This window comes from Schistocerca gregaria, chromosome 1, assembly GCF_023897955.1.
Source record: "Schistocerca gregaria isolate iqSchGreg1 chromosome 1, iqSchGreg1.2, whole genome shotgun sequence".
Lineage (NCBI taxonomy): Eukaryota > Metazoa > Arthropoda > Insecta > Orthoptera > Acrididae > Schistocerca > Schistocerca gregaria.
The window spans coordinates 913,894,358-913,903,946 of NC_064920.1; the positions used below are offsets into that span (position 1 = coordinate 913,894,358).

General features: G+C 41.0%; 1 pseudogene; it reads left to right on the forward strand.

Moving 5' to 3' along the window:
* Positions 1-2,352: 2,352 nt before the first annotated feature.
* On the forward strand, positions 2,353-4,087 carry LOC126281439 (vacuolar protein sorting-associated protein 52 homolog; annotated as a pseudogene).
* Positions 4,088-9,589: the final 5,502 nt, after the last annotated feature.

Consider the following 9,589-nt stretch of genomic DNA (forward strand, 5'->3'; position numbering starts at 1 on the left):
ATGTGTTTTCCTGACTTACATTACACTGCACACCCTATGAAACATAAGCGATTTAATATTGATAATCACTGCAGCCGATGAACAGATGTTAGTATACAGGATTTGTAACTTCTTTCAAGTTATTCGTAACGACAATTACAAACAGCTATTATTAGATGCTACGTCGAGGCATCGAAGTACCAAAACAATATAATTATTGATAACAACTATCGAATTCTTAGTGCAAACAGCATGACCTGAGAGGGGTTTTGATATTACATTAACTAAAGCTGTAGGTTGAATATCTTATCACCACAAGTTTTAAGTGGGCTGCTTCTGTGTTGGCAACACTGTGTAGCGCTTTGTATTGGATCTCTGACTGCGCTTTCTTTGCAAGAGACTCTCTGGATGGTTGGACTCGTTGTTAGATGTTGATCGCCAGTAGTGTTGGGCCGTTGGAAGTTTGTCGTTAACAGTGATGGAAGTACTGATGGGTAGTTGGAGGTGAACAGCGAGCAGTGATGGATATTAAACGTGAGAAGTTAGCATTGATGGAGGATAGAGGTCTAAATTGTTAGCGTAGGCTAACAATCTGCACATATTCGACTTGGACACTGACTATTATTCATGATTATATATCTTTGTACTAGATGTCAAAGACGATTTAGAATCGTGTCAGAACTGGATGCCACATTCTTAAGGTAAAAACAAAATACATTGTTTGGTTTGTGACAAAATCTTTCCTTTGCTAATCACATGCCCATTAGTAGTTACTGGCTTAAGTGAGTTAAACTCGGTAAAAACTGAAAACGAGTAGTTGAAAAAATAAAAAAATGGCCACCAAGACTGTTTTTAACCAATACTGTTAAGCACTGGTTTGCTTAGTGCCTATGGATTGGAAGAATTTCTTTAGAATCTTTTACTTGGCTGTCAGTGTTGACCCTAGCCGTATGGCAGTAGTTCTCGTTATGAAGATTTTTGTGAGGGTAAGTTCTTAATGAAATGTGTAGGTTGTTGCTAGGATTTCTTTTTAATCAGGGCCATTATTTTGAATTAATTATTTGAAGTCAGGTTGCGTTGTACTAGGATACTGTGGGTCTCAGCCATTCAGCAATTTAGGTACACATACACTCTTTTAAATAAAGAAGTTTCAAAGTAAACCTTCAGTATCGAAGTCATGTAATGTGTACCAGAGTAAGATCATCAAGGCGCGGTTTTCTCATAGGCGGTACCCAATACTCGATGTTAAATACTTGAGATGAGGTATCGATAGGCTTGTAGGCATCTACAGCTGTGTAGTTTAGTAATGGTATCTGCTTGGAATGCCGGTTACGAATGACGCAGACTGTAAGCTGACCAGAAACACGGTTGTGGAACGCGAGCGTCCCTTTATGCTGGACTCCAGGCAACTCTGGTGGAAAACCGGCTGGGCCGGAAGTAACGGGCTTTGTGGCGGCACGCCCTGAAACAGCGACAGCGGCGTCGCCGCGGCACGCGCCGCTGCGCAGCTCAGCTGCCGGCGCGCCGGCCGCCCTGTCTGCGCGTCACGACGCCCATCCGTCACCCACGCGCCACGTCGCAGCCTGGAAGAGCCGGATCGCCTGGCACTGCAGCGCCAGCGTTCACACCTCAGCAGCAGAAGCGAGACGATTAACGTAGAACCTCATGTTTTTAAACTGGGGAAGTGAATTTCAGAGATTTACAATTCATTCGAGATTAGTTATTGCAACAGTGCATGAAATGATTACATTTGAAGATACCATAACCAGCTATGAGGTTCCAGGTATCGATACATGCAGAAAAGCCCATGTTAGCACGTGTCGTAGCCTCCACAGGCGACATTGCAGCCACTGACTCTGGCATCCAGTCGATCGTACAGACAGCAAATACTGTCCTGGGATACGTTATTCCACGCCTGCTCGACCTCTTCACGTAGTCCTGTAAGAGATGTAGGTTGACTAGTCGCTCGTGCCACTTCTCGCTCCGCCATATTTCACACGTATTCGGTTTGAGACAAGTCTGTCGGCCAGGGAAGGAGCTGCAGGTCTTGCAGAGCACGCTGTGGTTCACGGAAAGTGTGTGGGCGCGCATTGTTCTGTTGTAATAACGCATAAGTCGATTATTAGAAAACTAAGAGAGAGCAAAGGCAATGAAACAAAAATATCTCATTTGCAGGGCCAGTGTAAAAGTTGAGTCCAACATTAGTCGTTAGTTATTGTGGGGTTACGAAGAAGTGGAGTGTGAGATCTTTCAACAAAGAAGGAAATTTTCTCTGTTTATATTTTCAGTACCGTCTGCTCACGTGGATCGCTGTCAAATGAAATGAATGAAGTATATTGAGAAATTGGACCAACTGAGAATAATTTGCTCAAGATGGTTGAAGCTGAATTGATGTTTGAAGATAATTTGCATGACCATCTTCAACAAAATCTCCAGGCAGATGTGGTTCAAGAACTGCTCAAAACTGTTACTGACCTACGGCAATATTTAAAACAGATTGAAAGGAAATTGAAAGACGCCGAAAACAAATCAATTCACGATTATATAAAATAGAGTCAGAACATTGCTAGTCTTCATAATCAAATTTCAGCATGTGATAATATATTAGAGCGCATGGAATCAATGTTATTGAGATTCCAGTCAGATTTTGAAAGCATCAGCAGTGACATACTTTTCCTATAGACGAAATCAGTTACAATGAGCCAGCACCTTCATAATCGTCAGGCTGTGAGGGCACCAGTAAGTCAGTTCATAGATGAGATGACTGTTTCTGAAACATTAATAAAAGGAATCCTTGATAGTCCTGTAACAGAAGAGCATTTTCTAACCCAGTTGACTGTACTAAACCACAAAATAAATTTTGTGAAGGACCAAAGTATCACAGATGTGAAATCATGTCAAGATGTGAAGGAAGTTCTCGAAAAATTAAAAATTAATGCAGTAACAAAAAATCCGGGCATATCTGTTGGAGGAAGTGTACAAATTTCGAAAACCAATGACTAATTACCAAATACCACAAAACGCAATGTTGAAACACAATTTTTACTACGAGTTTCTTCGGTCAAATGAAGGAACTGTTGCACAGGAAGTACGTAGTGAATACTTTGATACAATGAGCAAGATATACTATTCGTATTTCAAATCGTATTATTCACGTATAATGAAGCTTCAGTATGATGAATCTGCTACTAAAGATGACCTTATGGTCATTGAAGATACAGGACCAGAAGGTTCATTTTACAAGGCATCACTGAAAAATAAAGGTACACTATTCACCACTGGAAATCGAGGTGATATGCTCACCTCTCATTTTGAAGCTCCTATTATTGTACCACATGCTGCTTAAAAAACGAAAATAAATACCCGTTTGAGGCCGTATTTCGTAGTGAACAGTATTTTCTAGTTGGCAATGCATGCTGGGAATATTTATTTTGACAGAATTCTTCATTGTAAGACCTCTTTGATCAGATTATGGCAAAAACACTTAATCTTCTTGTTTAAAACTTGGAGATATTTGTGCAGAACTGTTATGATGCAATAGCTCTAATTTTGTGTGCACATCTCATCCTGAGATACCAGATCGTGTATTACAAAAGTGCTGTGCCAGCCTTAGATCAGTATTGGGAAACTCTTCAGACTGCAATAAGGGCAACGTTTGAGTACATATTGCGGTTGAATATCAACAGTGTTGAGGTCTGTGATCCGATGAAATTCAATGCCAAAGAAATGGGTCCACGTTACATAACATGGCGATAAGAGTGCAGTAATTGTTGGCTTGAGTGAGACCTATCCAAGTGAACATGTAAACCGGCTGCTAGCAGAATTGCAGGAGCAAGTAGAATGTTTTATTTTACGAATGGCAGCAATTTCTCCTCAACGGAAAGATCAGTTAATTTTTCCTATAAACAACTATGACATGGTGCTTCAAGTTCTGATGGAGAGCACTAAAGATAATTCTAAGGAAGCAGAAACCTTTCGAGAACAGCTATACACCAGAAGTGCTGAATACATGGAAGAAATACTGACACCACATTTTGGAGGAATAATTCAATTTGTGGAAGAAGTAGAAGTGCCCCTAGAGAATGGACAAGCAGAGGAAATCGAATGATCTTACTTTAATGCTGGCGTTTGAATTTCAACGACACACTGGTTCATTCTGGGAAAGGAATGCAATTCGGACAATGAGCAACAAAGGTTCATGCTAAGTTGCTGTAATTTTGCTAGGCAAATGGAACAACTTTAATAGCTGAGGTGCGCCATACAGTTGCAAAACTTTACGTGCTTCCAGTCTTCATTGGTTGATTGAAGGTTTGGAGTCGTCGGTCGAGGAGGTGGCGACAATTACGCATTGTCGGCCGTCGCTGTTGCAGTAGCTGGATGTTGGCGCGCCTTCTTCTCCACACTGTCACCAGGCGAAACGGGCTCTTGATGTGCACCAGCTAATGCTTTCCTTCCGCGACACCGTGTCAGAAACTATCACAGCAATTCGAGCGTTTCTTGTCTTCCTAAAAGCATCTGAGTCAACATCAAAGCAATGCTTATTAACGGAAACCAAAAGTGTAACATTACTGAGAATTTTTTTATTGGAAAGACTCATCAAGTTATGTATCATGGAGAGTCATCGACAGAAGTAGCAGTAATATCAGCAGTGCCACAATGAGGTGTGTTGCGACCCTCGTCTGTCATATTGTACAGTCGTGGACAAAAAGAGCGAGACCCCTAGCCTTTTCGTTATGCAGATTCGCACAGCTTTAAAGTCTGTTACACAGCATAACAGGCAAGGCGACGAAGTGCCACCAACATACTATGCACACGCGTGAAATTCAGAATGTTATGGCAGGGGACGGACAAACGTAGTATAGGCAGTGTCTTCAGTAGACGTTTTGCGTATTCTTAGTGTGCGGCCAATAAAACTCAGTCTTTCGTTTCCCTTCCCCACAAAAGAATGTTTGCGATCGTTAAACGGCGTCATATCGTGGACCGAGCGTTTGCTTGCGTCGTCAGTTTGAATCCTTCCTCGGGCACGGATGACTGTTAGATTAGGTAGGTTTAAGTAGCTCTAGATCTAGGGGACTGATGACCTAAGTAGTTTTGTCGCTTAGTACTTAGAGCCATTTTTTGATCTTTCGCGTAGATTTTCTTTACATAAACGGCCGTATGTTTTTTACACCGCCAAGGGACAGTATACCGCAGGAGGTGTGATACATTTCCGCTTATTGTATCTGCCTGTGCTCGAGGTAAACGGGTTTTAAGGGTTGGGTAGACAGACAGACGGTCAAGAAAGTAAGACTAGTATGGTCGAGTTTTTACCGATTTAGGTGAAGAAATCCTAACAACGAAAAGTTACGGCCGTTGCTGAAGATGAGGGCCGTATAAATAATTCCCCCTTCTCTTTATTCGAAATGTTCTAGTTGCAGTCGATACATTAGCATATCAATCGTAGCTACGTTTTCGATACAAATAACGTTTACAAGAATGCAAATGAATCCATTTTCCTATACACGTGGTAATTCCGATCCCAGTATTAGTGCCACCGCGTTTTAGAAATGCGAGCATTCACATTGCTAGCTAGCTTAAGAAACACTTCGGATAATGAACGTTTTCAGGCTGTGGGAGTCTAATGGAGAATTCCAAACATTGTAGAATACGTTTGGCAGCTAGTAGTCGTTTGTTTCCTGGGGTGGTGCAAACTTATCCTACTAAATTTACTCGCTAATAACAGTATTTTGTTATTTCGATAAACATTACGAATGATTGTCACATAATCGGTGACATAAGGGTAGAAAATTCTTGTTTTAGAGTCCAGAAAGCTCTATACAACAGAAATTGAAAAATCATTTTGCCATTTTCATTGCGAAATTGCTGGCTTTTTCATGTCTGGGTTAATACTTGAGGGCTGTTTGCCTAGGTTGTCTGCTAGCGTAGTGAAAGGTGTTAGCTACTGCAGGGGAGGTTTGGCTTGTTTTCGGTTCTAATCTCGATGGCGGCAGAGAGACTATCAGTAAAGCAATATTAAGAGATTCCTGCGCCCCTAATACGTTTAATTGCTACCTTTATTCTGAACCGGAGCCCTGTGCATGTAAATAAGAAAAACTTGTATAATTTCATACTTGTTACTGCCTACATTTTCCACTTCTGTCAATAATTGAATTGACTTAAGTGTGGCACTGAATGATTTTTAACTGAATTTCGTTATGAATCTTCACGCATTGCTAAATTTGCACACTTTCATGGTACGTCAGCAATGGTAATCCAGTATGACTGGTCTGAACGTTGACACAGACCGTTTTTCGGCCGAATGCGCATAATATTTTTCTAATTCTTAACGATCTGGGGCACTCTGCCTTAGTAGAACAGTTATGCTACCTCGATAAGCTCAAATTCATTTTTATTAGTACAGTTCATACTAATAGCGTTTGTTCTTTCATTTATATCTTATATTTACATGTTGTGTTTAATACACTAATCAGCCTCAATATAGTCTTACACATGATTGAAAACAGTCTGACAAAGTCAGGATAGTTTTCCAATTTCACACCTGTGCATTATACGTTGGTAGCAATTCGTCGCCTTGCATGTTATGCTGTGTAACAGACTTTGAAGCTGTGTGGATCTGCATAACGAAAGGGCTAGGAGTCTCGCTCGTTTTGCCCACGACTCTGCATTATGACCAGACAGGCAATAGCAACAAAACACGAGAATTTTGACAGCTGATGCAGCAGTAATGAAATTCTCTCTTAAGGAAATACAATAAATTCCCAGTCAGATTTTGTTAAGACAATGTTGTTCATTTATCTGCGTCTTGTTTAAGATCTTCAGAGTTGAGATGTAAAATTTTAATTTTCTCATAACTATAATAGCAATGTATACGTGGATGTAACAATTTGATGGGTTTGAAGTGGGAAGATCACACACGCTCAGCAGTAGATTAAGTGGAGCATACGTTATGATACTGCTTACGAGTTTGGAGCCCGTGCAAACTACAGCTATGTAAAGGGTATGTTTTATGTACTGGAGAGCCTCAAGGAAATGCTGCAACGTCTGAAGCAACAGATGTTTAAAGATAGACGTTAATTATTCCTCAAAGTCTGTTTTACGAAAGAATCAAAACTGATTAGTAAGTGAAGCATTTAGGGGCATATAGCTGTTGGACGTAGAAAAGTTTCATTTGGCTGTAAGCACTCCGTATCGTCATGAGGTGTGAGCATCAGCCGAATGCCCTAGTTGCCTCGTGTACATTCTGCTCGCACAGCACTCCCCACATATAGTCAGCTCTGGATAATATACGGTAGCGTTTTCAAAAATAGATACCCATCGTTCTAACAAATGTCCTATTTATATTCGACTAGTAAAGTATTAGGTTTTTATTGAGGAAGAATAGCTGCAATTGTGCATTGAGTGGGCATTGTTCGAGATGAAAGGCACATAGTTCAGACTGACACAGGTAACTGCGACAGGCGAATCCGCCTTACCCGGCCCGAAGTGAACAGGAGACAGTAGCCTCTCTCTCTCTCTCTCTCTCTCTCTCTCTCTCTGTATCTCTCTCTCCCCTAACTCCAAGTAGCCTTTAGTCTCCGAATCCCTCAATAGCTGTGGCTGACCGTGGTCTTCCGTCCCCCAATGTTTCCGGTATTGTGCTAAACGAGAAGTTGCCGTCGCTGCCACAGAACACCACTTCTCCGAATTACTATTCTGACGGTACTCTCAGGACAACCTAGCATTCCCACTACTCGTACCGTCAAATTTAGTACAGTTCCATCTTAGATCAAAGGCATCTGCGTCACAACTTCCAACAGCAGCAAATGAGTTGTTAATAAAGGTTAATTCTGCCTGAAATGTTGCAGTGGAGTGTAGCCATAAACGGTTGTAGAGAAATGCCTGTGTAAGTATATTTAAACCAACACTTGTATTCGTGAGACCACGATACAGTGCGCGGGAGAAAAGATATTTTTATTCGATCTCATCCTGAGGCATTTTTATTCGATCTCATCCTGAGACATTATCGGACGGTACGTTGCAATAGTGACTGGCACTACCCCTTAGCTCAAGTCAGTACCTTTATAACGTAATATTGTCGTTGATAGGCGATATATGTAATGTTGGAAGTAATGTTTCTTGGTTCCTTTTGGATTCCAATCTCTTGGAAGTTTCACAGAGAGTCCTAAACGATGTGAAACACCTTCATTATATCGTCTCCAACTAATGTTCGGGTAGTACTTGGGCTGACTCAACACACTAAAGATGCATCGTGCAACTCTTCTATGAAATTTGTCTATCACTTCCGTTTACTAAATTTTGTAATATTACGGAACAGCTTGATGCGAGTGTTACTGGGTTCGTAATATGTCATGATGACTTCTTGGTTGCATTAATGTTCCTTGTCTTCGTCTTCATTAACTTCATCTTCTCTTCAGGTATTAGGAAGGAATTGCCTGTTACGACACCCGCCCCTGCAGCAAGCGTCCTCTGTTTCTTCTCCCTTGGCACTTATAATTTCTTGCCATTAATGGAAGTCTCTCACTCTCCATTCTTTGTAGATGTTCATTCCATTTTCTTCTGTAATATCGAATTTTATCATTGAGGCTAAAGATTTGCAGTTCTTCTCTGATATCTTGATTTCTTAGTCTGTCTTCTCTTGTGCAACGTCTCACATCTCTAAGGAATTTCATTTCTTGTGCCTGAAACGGCTTTCTTGCTTCTTGGTTGTAACCCATGTCTCAGTTCCGTAGGGCAGTGTGGAAACTGCAACAGTTTTGTAAAATTTAATTTGAGTCTCTTTCCTGGTTTTGTTTTTTAAGTTCCTGTTGATTGTTCCACAAATGGTTAAAATCGATCCTACCACTATGGGACTTAAGATCAGAAGTCATCAGTCCCGTAGAACTTAGAACTACTTAAACCTAACTAACCTAAGGACATCACACACATCCATACCCGAGGCAGGATTCGAACCTGCGACCGTAGCGGTCACGCAGTTTGAGACTGAAGCGCCTAGAACCGCTCGGACACACCGGCCGGAGATTGTTCCACGTACCTGACTGAATTTACTAAGCTTAATATCACTACTGTAGACATATGTCATTTCACATCTGAGGTAACTGAAAGGGTTTACTGGCTCTAAAATCTTCTGATCTATCACTATCGTGATTCTGATTTGTTCTTTCCTAATTATGGCCATTGTCTTAGTTTTGTCTTTTGAAATTTCCTTTCTGAAGGTAATCTTCCTTATCTGCTAGGATCACTGAATCATCAGAATATAGTAAATTATTTAAAAGAAAGTTCCTATCTTGGTAGAGGCCTTTCTGAAATTTTTGTTTCCGTACATGTAATACTGCAGTAATGTAGCTGTTGAACAAAGTTGTTTTGTTTTGCCTTAAAATGACTAGTTTCGAATCGATATGAATCATCGTTAGTTATGGGTAGCTGGTACAAATATTAGTGAAACTTAAATGCTACATCACATAATACAGTGCGTAGCAACATGAGGCCTGTGGGAGTAAGGCGCGCAGCTACATCTGAGTGATGTGTGGATCGTACACTGTGTTAGGATCGCAGTGGGTCAGAAAGAGGTGGCACCTAGGAGCGGAGTGCGAACCATGGACTCCTCGTAGAT